General features: G+C 44.6%; 1 long non-coding RNA gene across 1 annotated transcript; it reads right to left on the reverse strand.

Moving 5' to 3' along the window:
• Nucleotides 1-109: 109 nt before the first annotated feature.
• LOC124109457 (uncharacterized) lies at nt 110-13,634 on the reverse strand. Its single transcript, XR_009228935.1, has 3 exons — nt 13,333-13,634; nt 859-907; nt 110-241 (listed from the first exon to the last, which is right to left on the reverse strand). It is a non-coding gene; the product is annotated as an uncharacterized LOC124109457 (long non-coding RNA).
• Nucleotides 13,635-13,739: the final 105 nt, after the last annotated feature.

Consider the following 13,739-nt stretch of genomic DNA (forward strand, 5'->3'; position numbering starts at 1 on the left):
TTGAAAATGTTACATTTGTATTAGTATTACTATGAAAAATAGAGTACCAATGTCATTAATGATTTTCCTTGTTTAATTAGAATCCCTAGTCTATATATCTTTTCCCTAACTTCTCAGATTTGTAATTCCTCTTTTGGAGCCTGAGCTAATGCTTTTGAGAGAGCAGATAAATGTGGTCTCAGCCAACCCTGAAGATTATTTCTTGTATTCGTGTCATTCTGTCCTGAAAAATGAAACCATCCTAAAAATAAAATGAAAAAAAAAAAATGAATTGAGTATTAAATCATTTGGTACTACTATTTTTTTTTTTTTTTTTTTTTACAGATTTTTGTATGGTCTATTTGGTTAATACTCATGATATTAAAAACACATACTTTATTTTTTATTGCTCACTAAGTCTTATTTTGTATAATTTTATTTTAAACCAGAATAACAGAATAATTTAAGTCTATTCCTTTGGTTTGAGATTAAGATTACAAGCATACACATTTTCTGATTTCAAAATGAATCTAGAGAGAAATATAAAGCATCCTTAGACTTGTCATCCCCTTAATCCCTAGGAAAACACTAGTGATCTTGAATTGCATGTTTACCACTTTTGTTTCCTTAAATTAAAAAAAAAGTAGGGGGTAGGCATGGTGATGCATTCCTGTAATCCCAGTGATGGATAGGTTGAGGCAGGAGGATCACAAGTTTGAGGCCAGCCTAAGCATTTTAGCAAGACCCTCAGCAATTAAATAAGAGTGTGTTTCATTATCAAATTTTTAGCCTTTGACCCACTCTGGCTTCGTGAATGAAGGTTGGAGACGTGAGGGACCGCTAGGGAGTTTTGAATTAAAGAGACAAGACTCTAATTACCTTTAAACCAGCTCCAAGATGGCTCCTCCTAGCTCCAGCCTCCAGCCACCTATTGTGGTAGCGAAGTTTAATGAAGAGGAGAGAGAACACGCCAGGGAGGGGAACAAAAGATTCTGGGGAAAATCCCATCCAATGAAGATTAAGAGGGGCAGCGTCCCAAGGTCGAGGGGATGATTAGCCCTCAATCGGACCTGGAGAAGGATGGGGAAAGCTCTGACACAGCTGTGTCTAAGGGTCTCTCACCCAGCCAGGGAGGTAACTCAAATCATGTGCAAGGATGGCCTTCCACATAAATTTATATATCAAGAAGACCTGTAAGACAATGGAATATTACTCAGCACTAAAAAAATAACAAGATCATGGCATTTGCAGGCAAATGGATGGCATTAGAGCAGATTATGCTAAGTGAAGTTAGCCAATCCCCAAAAAAACAAATGCCGAATGTCTTCTCTGATATAAGGGGGGTGGCTCAAAATGGAATAGGGAAGAAGAGCATGAGAAGACGACTACCACTAAATAGGGAAGAGAGGTGAGAGGGAAAAAGAGGGAGAAGGGGAGTTGCACGGAAGATGGAAGGAGAACCTCATTGTTATACAGAATACATATATGATGTTGTAATGAGAAAAAAAAAAGTGTGTCACATTAGATTGGATAGAGAGAAAGGATGGGAGAGGAGGGGAGGAGTAAGGAGGATACGAAGGGCAGCAGAATAGAATAGACAATATGATTGATGTATTCCATGTATGTATTATATGTCAAAATTCATTCTGCTGTCATGTATGACTAAAATAAATAAATAAAGAATTTTTAAAAATTAAAAAAAAACAGGAATAGAGATGTAAAGTAAAAAAAGAAAAGAAAAAAAAAAAGAAGACCTGTAAGATACCTGTTGTTGCCACTTTTTCTCTACAGTTGATTGACATCCCCCTGATTATTTGCTTCAGTATGTTGAATAATATCAGATGGAAATGGAATCTTTTCGTGTTCAGAAAAATTTAAAATCTTTTTAGGAATTTTGACATGTATGTGAGCTAAATGACTGACAAATATGGTCATTTAAATAGGACATCTTCAACCATGTCACCCAGTGAGTTTTTTAGTCTGATTAATTATCACCATTGGTATTAAAAACAGACGATTATAAGTTTCTCAGAACTGAGTCAGAATCAAAATCTGCTTTGGAAGTCAGGGCTGTTTGCTCTAAGTGACATATTCGAGACAGTAGCAGCTTCTCGAAGGACAGAGAAGTAATGTGAATTAACCACCAATGTATTGTGGACATAAATTATTATGGCAGTGAGAATTGCCTTGTTAATGGGTTCTCTCAGAGGGGTGTTAGAAATAAAGTATCTTCAAATGAGCCTAGATCTAGGTATCATGCCTAGATTCTAGTTCTAGCAAGATGAGTGATATAGGACTAAGTGTGTTTCCTGAGTGTCTGTTTTCTTCAAGAAATTTGAGTATGTGATTAAAAAATCTGTTCCAGCTGGGCGCGCTGGCAATGCCTGTAATCCCAATGGCATGGGAGGCTGAGACAGGAGGGTCATGAGTTCAAAGCCAGCCTCAACAAAAGCGAGGTACTGAGCAACTCAGTGAGACTCTGTCTCTAAATAAAATACAAAATAGGGCTGGGGATGTGGCTCAGTGGCTGAGTGCCCCTGAGTTTAATACTCAGTACCAAAAAAAAAAAAAAAAATCTGTTCCACCTATTAACATTAATTCTGTGACCAAGCAATATTCAAATTGAGCTACTTCCATTCCCTCTGCATGATCTCACCAGTCCATGGCTGTACTATACTTAAAAACAAATTGTTAGCAACCCACTTCTCTCCCACTTCTATTTCTCCCGTGTACTCCAGATTCATATAACACCTTATATAGCCATAAGTTCCTGGAAGTGTAGTAGGCATCTCAAGCATCTCACGACTAAAACAGAATTGCTCATTTCTTTCCTTCCCCACCAAATGCTGCTCCCATGCCTTTCTCATCTCCATACATTATGACAATCAAACTATAGCTCTGTTCAAAATCTGGGAGTCTGGGCTGGGGTTGTGGCTCAGTGGCAGAGCGCTTGCCTAGCATGTGCGAGGCACTGGGTTCAAGTCTCAGCATCACATATAAATAAATAAAGACCCATCAATAACTAATAAAGATATTTTTTTAAAAAGCTTGGGGGTCATCTTTCTTCTTCCCTTTCCCTCACAGCTTACAGCCAATTGATCAGTTTGTTTTGAGAGCTTTCCCCAGAATACATCTGGAATCTGACCATATCTTGTCTCCACTGGTTAAGTCACTAGTGGTTTTCTATTTTTGTTTTTGTTTTGTTTTGAAAAAGCTCCTGCTATGTTGTCTAGGCTGGCACCTCAGCCTCTGGAGCAGCAGAACAGCTGGAACTACAGGACCCCAAGTGGCTTGTTTTCCTATTTCTCTTAGACTGAAATCCATATCCTTCCCTATAGCCTACATGGCAGCAACTTATGTAGCTCTGGTACCTGTCCCTCCTTGGCGTCCATCTGGTAATATTGTTTCAGTCCTTTCTTACCCTTGGCAGGGTGCCAAACTCTCCAGTCTATCCCTTTTCAATTCAGCTCACCGCTCACACAGGCAGGCAACTGCCCTAAGGGTGAGAGCCAGAACTCACCTTGGAACCTTAACCTTACACTATTTTTATTTTACTTTTTAAAAAAATCATCTTTATTTGATATTAAATTTTATATAGAATAAAACATCAATTCAAACTGTATAGTTTGCTAGGCATGGTGGCACACCCCTGTAATCCCAGCTACTCAGAAGACTGAAGCAGGAAGATCACAAATTTGAGGCCTGCCTGGGCAATTTACTTAGATCCTGTGTCAAAGTAAAATAGGCAGAGGATGTAGGTCAGTGGTAGAGGGTTTAACATGCATGAGGCCCTGGTTTCAGTTCCTAGTACCGCAAAAATTAACTTAAGTGTAATTCAATGAATTTTAACAAATGTATACATCCACACAACTGCCACAATAAAGATATAGTACTTTTGCCCAGCATGGTGGCGCGCACGCCTATAATCCCGGCAGCTTGGGAGGCTGAGGCAGAAGGATCAAGAGTTCAAAGATAGCTTCAGCAACGGTGAGGTGCTAAGTAACTCAGTGAGACCCTGTCTCTAAATAAAATATAAAATAGGACAGGGAATGTGGCTTAGTGGTTGCCGCGTCCGGCCAAGGGAGCCGAGTCCGGCGAGGGACGGCGAGGTTAAAAGACACACAGGACACCAAGGTTCTTCATCCAGGAGTCAATAATCTTTATTGCTAACACACCTTTTTTATACCCCAAGCAGCAGAAGTGGAAAACTACCCAAAAGCAGGAGGGAGGGGGGAGAAATTTAGTTTCAACATCTATTATTGTCAGGTACCAAAACCTCCCTTAACAATAAGTCCATCAGACCAGAAAAGGTCAAGGCATTCCCGTGGGATACATATGTCTCAGACGGACAAGCAGGAACAGAAAAACCGCAAGTTCGCCATGGCCTTGTGAGCTGGCCACACTGGCATGCAGAACAAACTAGTGGAGGTAGGGCTCCAGGGGCCAGGGTGGACCTGCTGCCAACAAGTCCCCCTCTTTTGTTTTTTGCATGCCAGTGGGAATCAAGTAGCCCCTGTCTTAGGTCGTTCACAGCCCTTGCGATGCTTACCCGTCTCTGGGAAGGCCCCGATTCCCTGGCTTAGGTTGCACAGCAAGCGTGAAAGTTGCCCGTCACTGGGTACTACAAGATCAGCTCAAGGTGTTATGACCTATCAAGACATTATTGCGGTGAACGCTTAACCGTCTCCACCTACGGGACCCATGACTGTCACCGCCGAATGGCAGATGTGATTGGACCGAGAGATTAGACAGCAAAGATCCTAGTACAGGAAAGCAAGAGGGAGAGGTATGCATAGAGAAAAGATATGGCAGGAGTTCTTCTTTTAAGGAGGACACTCATCTTCGGATCGGTCTGAAGTATATCTCAGAGGGGCGATCATCCATCTTCAAGCGTTGATAGTGAACCTGTATCGGCTTAGAGGCTAAGATATTAATTTGATCCTTAATGAATTGTACTATCTTATTTACAATGCAGGGTCCTATTGCCACTACTAGAAGGAGGCCTAACAATGGTCCCAATAAGGGAAGAAGATAAGGCAAAAATCCATTAAGTCCAGTCCAGAGAGGGTTCTCAAATAATTCCCTCCTCCTTTTTTCTAGGTCTTCTTGGAGTTGTTTAATTTTTGTGCGAACTATGCCAGATTTGTTAGCATAAAAACAGCACCTCTCCCCAAGGGCTAAACAAATTCCCCCTTGATTGGCAGTAAGCAAGTCTAAACCCCGCCTGTTCTGAAGAACTACTTCTGCTAGAGAGTCTATCTGGTCTTGTAAGTCTTTAATGGTTCCCGACAGGGTTTGCACATCATCTATAAGCTGTTGAGATAGGCGGCGGTAAGAATGTATAGCCGTACCCAATCCTGCCGTGCCTGTACCCACAGCAGCGGTTATTCCAAGGCCAACAAGGAGTGGTAAGGCCTGCACAGCTCTCTTGTGTCTTCTAACTAAGATGTCTAGGCTAGGAATGGGTAGGGGTTCATCTCCTGAGATAATCGTGATATCAGGAAGCAGTAATGCCAGAACACAACCACCAGTCCAATTTGCTGGGAGCCTGGGAAAAGCTAAATTTCCACCACACATAAAAACTGTACCATTAGGGGGACAAATGGGCGGAGTAGGTGAGGAGTAATTCTTTACTAATGAGCAGTTTCCAAAGGAAGAGACTCCAACATCAACATCATAGGTATTATTTTGCATCATGCCTAGAAGGCATGACATAAAACCACCTAGAGGCTGCACCTTAAAGGGTAGCCCAGATTGACATGTGTTGTCATCATCAATGGTATAATTGATGGGAACCGCCAATGGCATGACTGCACCTGCCGTCATGCAGAGCCAGCAATCACCAGCAAGGGTAGGATTGGAACTGTTAAGTAAAGAAAAGGTAGTTTCTAGGATATCTAATGTATTGGCATCTAAATCAGGAAACTGGGATTTGGGCAATATCAAGGGGTGGTATGTAGGCTTAGGGATCTCTGGCTTTAAAAGCTTAATCACCTGAAGGTGTTTGATAGCATCAGTGGGTCCCCCTCCATCAGAGACTCCGATGGGGGCCTGCATGGGCCAGCAGGAGGGTTTACCCACGACGCCCTCACATCCCGCCTCCGTTAACCGAGTCGTGATGCCTTCCCCTCCCCGGTCACCAAGAAAAGGAATATAATTATAAGTGGTCCCCCATTCTCCACGGGTGTTAGTTAGGATGGCCTCAAAATACTGTTTTCCTTGATTATTAACACAAATTGAGGCCGATGTATAACAGGAGATGTGCATTGCCGGGGTGTAATGACAAGTGGCGGGACAGCTTCCAAGAGTCTCGGTCGGATTAGGGACAACAAGTCCGGGCTTATTAACACATACCCATTTTGGTTGCTTAAATCCTCCGATGTTTTCATTGAGTTCAGCCGCCATATAGGCTACTTTAGTCCCACAATCAATGCTCTGGATATAACCAGAGGGGGCCGAGTGCCGGGGCCCTCCCTTACACTCACAAGGGGCTCCAAAAAGATATTCATGAATATTCCCAGGTGGGGGGTCAAGCCCTCCTTCAGCAAACCTGTCCAGAAGGAATGCCACAAGCGGGGTCCAGCTCATGAGATGTGTCTCGGCACTCACTTGAAGGGGTGAGAACAACAGCGGCAGGATCAGGCATCTTGGGAACTTCATTTTGTCTTGAATTTTCATTCACCGGTTTGGTGCAGCGCTCCGGGATCCAAATGGGCTTCTCAGTTCCTGGGGGAAAAACACATACAGCTCCCCTCACTCTAGCTAAGAGTGGAGCCGGGGGTTGCCACTTTCCGGTGGATAAATCTTTCCACCTTATTTGAGCATCTTGTACAGTGGGAGGGGAAAAGTGGCGTTGTGCAGCCGTGCGCCCTCCAGTGTCAGTGAGTAAAAAATTTAAAGTAAATAAGGTTATGCTTAGAAGTGCTTGTGGTCCCTGACAATTCCGGTATATCTCCCCCTCTTTTGTTTTTTGTAAATAAGTTTTTAAATGTTGATGGGCTCGTTCCACGATAGCCTGTCCCTGTGGATTATAAGGGATTCCAGTCTTATGATTAATTTCCCATTGGGTGCAAAACCGTTGAACCGCCTGGCTTACATATGCGGGACCATTATCGGTTTTGAGGCATCGTGGGGTGCCCATGGAGGAAAAGGCTTTTAGAAGATGACTGATTACGTCCTTAGCCTTCTCTCCAGTATGTAAGGTGGCAAAAATGAAGCCAGAATATGTGTCAGTGGAAACATGTATAAAGGAGAGCTTACCAAAGCTAGGGAAGTGTGTAACATCAGTTTGCCAGACATCATTAGGTTGTAGTCCTCTTGGATTAACTCCAAGGGAAGGAGAATGAATAAATGGTGCACAGGTTGGACATAATGAGACAATCTGTAAAGCTTGGTCTCGTGAACATCCTGTGTGGAAGCGTAAAGACTGTGCATTTAAATGAAATTTGTTATGGAATTGTAAGGCCTTATCATATTTGGTCGTCACACAGGAAAGGCCAACAGCATGAGTAGCAGCGTCTGCTTTTGCGTTGCCCTCTGACAAAGGTCCAGGGAGCCCTGAATGGCTTCGGATGTGGCCAATGTATAGAGGATCTCGTCTAGCCCAAATGAGAAGCTGAACTACCTGTAGTTGTTCTGTGATGGTGGATTGCTTTCCAATATATGATGTTGTTTCTATGACTAGAGCCAGATTGGCTACATACAAGCTGTCAGTATATACATTAAGAGGAATAGAGCTATAGACTTTGAGAGCTATGATTAAAGCTTCAACTTCTGCCTTTTGGGCCGACTGACCTGACACAGGTTGTCGGAGAATTTGAGATCCATCAAAAACGACGGCAAATCCATTTTTGGCCCCATCTGTATATACAGTTTGGGCCTTTGGAATAGGTTCCCTTTTCATAATCTTTGGGAAGATAATGGGACACCTTTTAAAGCCCTCCAAAAGTCTATGTTTAGGGAAGTGATTATCAATCTGACCCTTGAAGCTGCACAGGAAAAGACACCAAAGGTCATGTTCTTGTTGTAACTTGTGTATCATATCTTGAGTGTAAGGTTGAATAAGTATGTCAAAGGTTTTTCCAAACAATGCATCACCCAAATATTTAGCCTTCCAAATTAAGTTAATAACTAGCTCATAAAAGGGAGTCAATACCCGGGGGTTAGAAGCCGGCAAGTGGACCCAATAAATGGGACCCGTTTGCCAGAACACTCCTGTGGGAGTAATTTTAGAAGGTAGAACTATAAATGACAAGGGCAGAGAATAATCTATCTGCGTAATCTGCATGTCCTGCAGAGCCTCTTCTATTAGCCTCAGTGCTCGTAAGGCTTCTGGTGTAGGTACTCTACACGACGTAGGAGAAGGATCTCCTCGCAAGAGGTCATACAGGGGTTTGAGCTCTCCAGTTGGAATATGAAAGGACGGGCGCAGCCACTGTATTTCTCCGAGGAATGTCTGCCACTGATGTAAAGTTTTGAGCTGATTTATCTGGAACTGGGGTCTCTGGGGAAAGATTCCTATGTTATTAATGATGTATCCCAAATAATTGTAAGGGTGTTGAAACTGCACCTTTTCGGGTGCTATGACCAGCCCTGCCCCTTTTAGAAGGGATTGGAGGACTTCATAAGATTGAAGAAGCCTTTCTTTCTTGGGCCCTGCCAGTAAGATGTCATCCATATAATGAATGAGGTAGAGCTGTGGGAACTGCTGTCGAAAGGGTCGCAAAACCTCAGCTACAAAATATTGGCACATTGTAGGACTATTAGTCATCCCTTGAGGTAGGACGGTCCATTCATACCGTTGGTAAGGTTCCCTAAAGTTTGTGGAAGGCAAGGAGAAAGCAAAACGCTTTCGGTCTCGTGGGTCTAAGGGGATAGAGAAGAAACAATCTTTTAAATCTATAACAATAAGATGCCAATCCTTTGGGATCGCAGTAGGAAAGGGTAGCCCTGGTTGTAAGGGTCCCATGGGTTGCATAGTTTTATTAATAGCTCGTAGGTCCTGAAGAAGTCTCCACTTCCCAGACCCCTTTTGTATAACAAAAATAGGGGTATTCCAAGGGGAGGTAGAGGGCACCACATGTCCTAACTTAAGCTGGTCTTGAACTAATAGGGAAGCGGCCTGTAATTTGTCCTTAGTTAGGGGCCACTGTTCTACCCACACAGGGTCATCTGATAACCAAGTAATGGACAGTGGAGGTGGCCGCACTTCAGTGGCCCCTAGGATAAATTTCCCAGTCCTCTCCGGTCTCTTCCCCGCCGGGTAACCTGTTCTGCTGGATCCACGGGTGATATTCTGCCCTCATGTCTCTTTCCTAGTCCCCTTCCAGGGATCCATCCCATGTCTAGCATTGCATCATTAACAAAGTCATTATTTCCTTTCAAAGTCTGGGTAGTGAGAATAGCCCCCATTTGATGAAGCAAGTCCCTCCCCCAAAGATTCGTGGGGAGTCCAGTCACCACATAAGGCTGGAAATGGCCACTATGTCCTTCGCCATCTCTCCATTTTAAAAAGGAGGCACTTCTTTTTGGTCGGGTCTGTCCTATCCCCTGTAATATGGCCGAGGGACTCTGGAGGGGCCAGGCAGGTGGCCATTGTTTTTCAGAAATGACAGAGACATCCGCCCCCGTATCTAGTATTCCCTTGAAAGCCTTGTCCTGTATCTCAATGGTCAGGTTGGGACGCGAATCCAAATGAGCTACCCAAAAGGCCTGGGGAGTTCCAGTGGAGCCAAAGCTGCCGTCGCCCCGGGACCCACGGAGGGTGTGCCCAGGAATGGAAGCTAAGGTAGCAGCAGCAATTGAGCTATACGCTCCCCGGGGGGAAGAATAACAATTCCTTGGGTAGCTTCTACTACTATTTTTATTTCTCCCTGATAATCAGCATCAACAACCCCCGTAAGAATCTTCAAGCCCCACTGAGTTGCGCTACCTCGTCCCAACACTAGTCCCACCGTCCTCTCTGGCAGGGGTCCAAAAACCCCAGTAGGCAGCGTCTGAGGTCCCATTTGGGGAGTTAATACCGCTCGGGAGGTGGAACTGAGGTCCAGTCCTGCGCTTCCTGGTGTTCCCCTGGGGAGTTCCCAGATAGAAAGGGGTTGGTCAGTGGGAGGCGGCGGAGACGCCCACTCCCTGGGGCACTGTTCTGTCCCTGCACTGCCCCGTACACTTTGGCTTCCGGGGCCCGGGGCGGGCCCCTGCTCCCGTTTCCCGACGGTATTGGGTTACCCTGGATGTCAAATTTTGACCTGCACTCACTGCTCCAATGATTTCCTTTATGACATCTAGGACAAATTCTAGGCATCCCTCTGCCAGCACCCTCGCTCCTTTCCGGGCAGTTTCTCTTTATATGTCCCTCTTTCCCACACTTAAAACACCCCTTAGAGCGGGTTCCCCTGTTATCAGATTTTTGCATTCCAGTCTTAAGGGCAGCAGCCAAAACCTGACCAGTAATATGAGGCCCATCTATATCTTTGCATGCTCGAATCATGTCATCTATACTTTTGGCCCGGGAGGACTTAATAGCATTTTGGCAGTAAGTGTTAGCGTTTTCATATGCCAGTTGTCTAATAAGTGGCATAGCCTGTTCTAGATTAGGGAATATTTTTCCAGCAGCCTGCATTAGGCGGGCTATAAAGTCCGAATAAGGTTCAGAGGGTCCTTGAGAGATCTTGGAAATTTTTGCTTCAGTCTTAGAAACGGGCAGGGCTTTCCAGGCATGGACTGCAGCTGAGGCTATTTGAGCATAAACACCTGGGTCGTAATTAATTTGTTGGCCTATGGTGGCATACTGCCCAGTTCCTGTCAACATTTCAGCATTTCGCCGTTGATGGCCCGCATTCAGGTTAATCTGAGCCAGCTCGCGGCACCTTTCATGATATTCACTTTTCCACAATAAGAAATCCCCTCCAGATAACACAGCCCTGCAAAGTTGCTGCCAATCATTGGGTATCAGTTGACTGGCTGAGAAAGACTCGAAGAGGGTCAATGTGAAAGGGGCATGAGGTCCATAATTAATGACCGCCTCCTTAAGCTGTTTTATGTCCTTGAAGGCTAGGGGGACATGGGCTCTGGCCGGCTGTCCATCAGCATCGGCGTTTTCAATCATTGGAAAAACCTGAGCCGCTCTAGAACCCCAGTGGACCCCCGCCCGTCTAGTAGGGGCGTCCTCATTCCAATCAGGATTATAGGGAGGAGGTGCGGCAATTGAGGGGGCCCTAGGCACCCTCACATTTGCCCTTTTAAGGCGATGTTCTAGTTCCTCTATCTCCCTTTCTAATCCCTCCTCTTCCTCAGAGAGAGAACTGAGGTCCTCAGGATCCTTTTTGGGCTTAGAAATCTGGAGGCGTTTCCTACCCTCCGAGCCCGAGTCCTCAAGGGGACCCTCATCCTTTAAGGATTCTGCCATTTGCTCTTCCTGCACCTGATTAAGGGCCTGTTCACATTCAGCAAGCTGATCCTTGATCTTTACTTTATCTGTTAATAAAGCATCCTTTACCAACCTCCATAAGGAAAAGGTGGCAACTGGGACACTGTCCGAGCCCCGGTCCCTCAATAATTTCTGAAGGTCATGCCTCACCAGGTCCCAGTCACTATTATTAAGAAATCCTCCTGTCAGAAACCAAGGACAAGCCTGGGCAATAATTTCAACGAATTCGGTTGCAGTCTTAGTTTTTATTCCTGTTCCTTGTGTATTTAACAGCTCTTTCAGTTCGTTGGCCAGACGAACCTTCGCTGTTGAGTTACCCATGGTACGTACCCTGTCTCTTTAAAATATCTTTAAACCAATCCTCCCCCTTCTTTCTTAGAAGGTGAGCCCCGTCCGCTTACCCCTGCTTTCCGGATCTCGGTGGGAGCCTCCAATTGCCGCGTCCGGCCAAGGGAGCCGAGTCCGGCGAGGGACGGCGAGGTTAAAAGACACACAGGACACCAAGGTTCTTCATCCAGGAGTCAATAATCTTTATTGCTAACACACCTTTTTTATACCCCAAGCAGCAGAAGTGGAAAACTACCCAAAAGCAGGAGGGAGGGGGGAGAAATTTAGTTTCAACATCTATTATTGTCAGGTACCGAAACCTCCCTTAACAATAAGTCCATCAGACCAGAAAAGGTCAAGGCATTCCCGTGGGATACATATGTCTCAGACGGACAAGCAGGAACAGAAAAACCGCAAGTTCGCCATGGCCTTGTGAGCTGGCCACACTGGCATGCAGAACAAACTAGTGGAGGTAGGGCTCCAGGGGCCAGGGTGGACCTGCTGCCAACAAGTGGTCAAGTGCCCCTGAGTTCAATCCCCAGTACCAAAAAAAAAAAAAAAAAAAAAGGTATAGTGCTTTTCTATTTAGGTGTAAGAAAGTAAATAGCAGTACAGTCACATGTAGGGTAAAAATGAGAGATTCTTCCCCAACTTCATGACAGCTTTCTGCAAAATCTTGGGTATGTGTTCCACCAGACCATTAATTCCCAATCTTGGCTATTTCAGGGTCTCCTAGGAAGCTTAAAAATCCCCAATGCTGCGGGGTATGGCACAGGCCTGTAAACCCAGCCACTGAGGAGGCTTAGGCAACATGATTGCAAGTTGGAGGCCAGCCTCAGCAACTTAGTGAGGTTTTAAAGAGTTTAGGGAGACTCTGTCTCAAAATAAAACATTAAAAGGGTTAGGGTTATATAGCTCAGTGTTAAAGTGCCCCTGGGTCAACCTCCAGTTAAAAAAACAAAAACAGAGCTGAGGTTGTGGCTCAGAGGTAGAGTGCTCGCCTACCATGCATGAGGCACTGGGTTCGATCCTCAGCACCACATAAAGATAAAATAAAGATACTGTTGTAACTAAAAATAAAACGAAAAACTGACCAAGTAAGTCAGGTCATCAATGGAAACCCAGGCATTCATATCTGATTTTCCCTAACCCTTCCCAGGGCAGGCAATGTTGAGGGGAGGGAAAAAATAAATAAATAAATATATAATATATTTATATAAAAATCTTTCTTTCTTTCTAAATAAATATATTATATATAAATATATATTTGTATAAAATTCTTTCTTTCTCTTTCCTTCCTTCCTTCTTTTCTTTCTTTCTACTGGGGATTAAACCCAAAGATGCTTTAGCTTTCAGACAGGGTCTCCCTAAATTGTTGAGGGTCTACCCTAAATTTCAAAGGCTTTTCTTGAACTTTCAACCCTCCTGCCTCAGTCACCCCAGACACTGGGATTACCGGCATGCACCATCATGAGGGACAAGAGCTGTCACGTCTTTTGCTAATATATTTTTAGCTCTTGTCTTCTTCATCAGGTTAACTCCTTCAACTTCAGGTTAACAGTCTTCAACTCTCACCTGCAAGCTGAAAGGTCACTTACTTCCTCAGGCAGCACTTTCTTTTTTTCCAGTATGCACTTTCCTTATGGTATTACATCCTCTTTGTTTTCGGTCATATCCATCCCCCACTCTCCGTGAGATCTAGCACAAGCCTGGCACACAACAAAAATGAGTGACTGCATAAATGAATAAAGTGCGTGAATGCAGAAGGTTATAGCATTATTTAGGAAAGATTAAGACGGACATGAGTAAACCCTCTGGGGCAGCAGCTGACTGTCCAGGACGTATCGGTGGCCCCAGCAGCAAAACCACACCCAAGGATCCCGAGACTGAGGCGCTGCCCTTGAACGCAAACTCTCGTTTGGCACAAACCTGGCAAGGGCATGCCTTTCTGGCTCTGTCCGCGCTGCGCGCCCTCCAGCCGAGAGGCGGCGCTGTGGAAAGACAG

Source organism: Marmota monax, unplaced genomic scaffold (assembly GCF_021218885.2).
Source record: "Marmota monax isolate L192 unplaced genomic scaffold, Marmota_monax_Labrador192_F-V1.1 WCK01_AAM20220418_F8-fsc00196, whole genome shotgun sequence".
Taxonomy (NCBI): Eukaryota; Metazoa; Chordata; class Mammalia; order Rodentia; family Sciuridae; genus Marmota; species Marmota monax.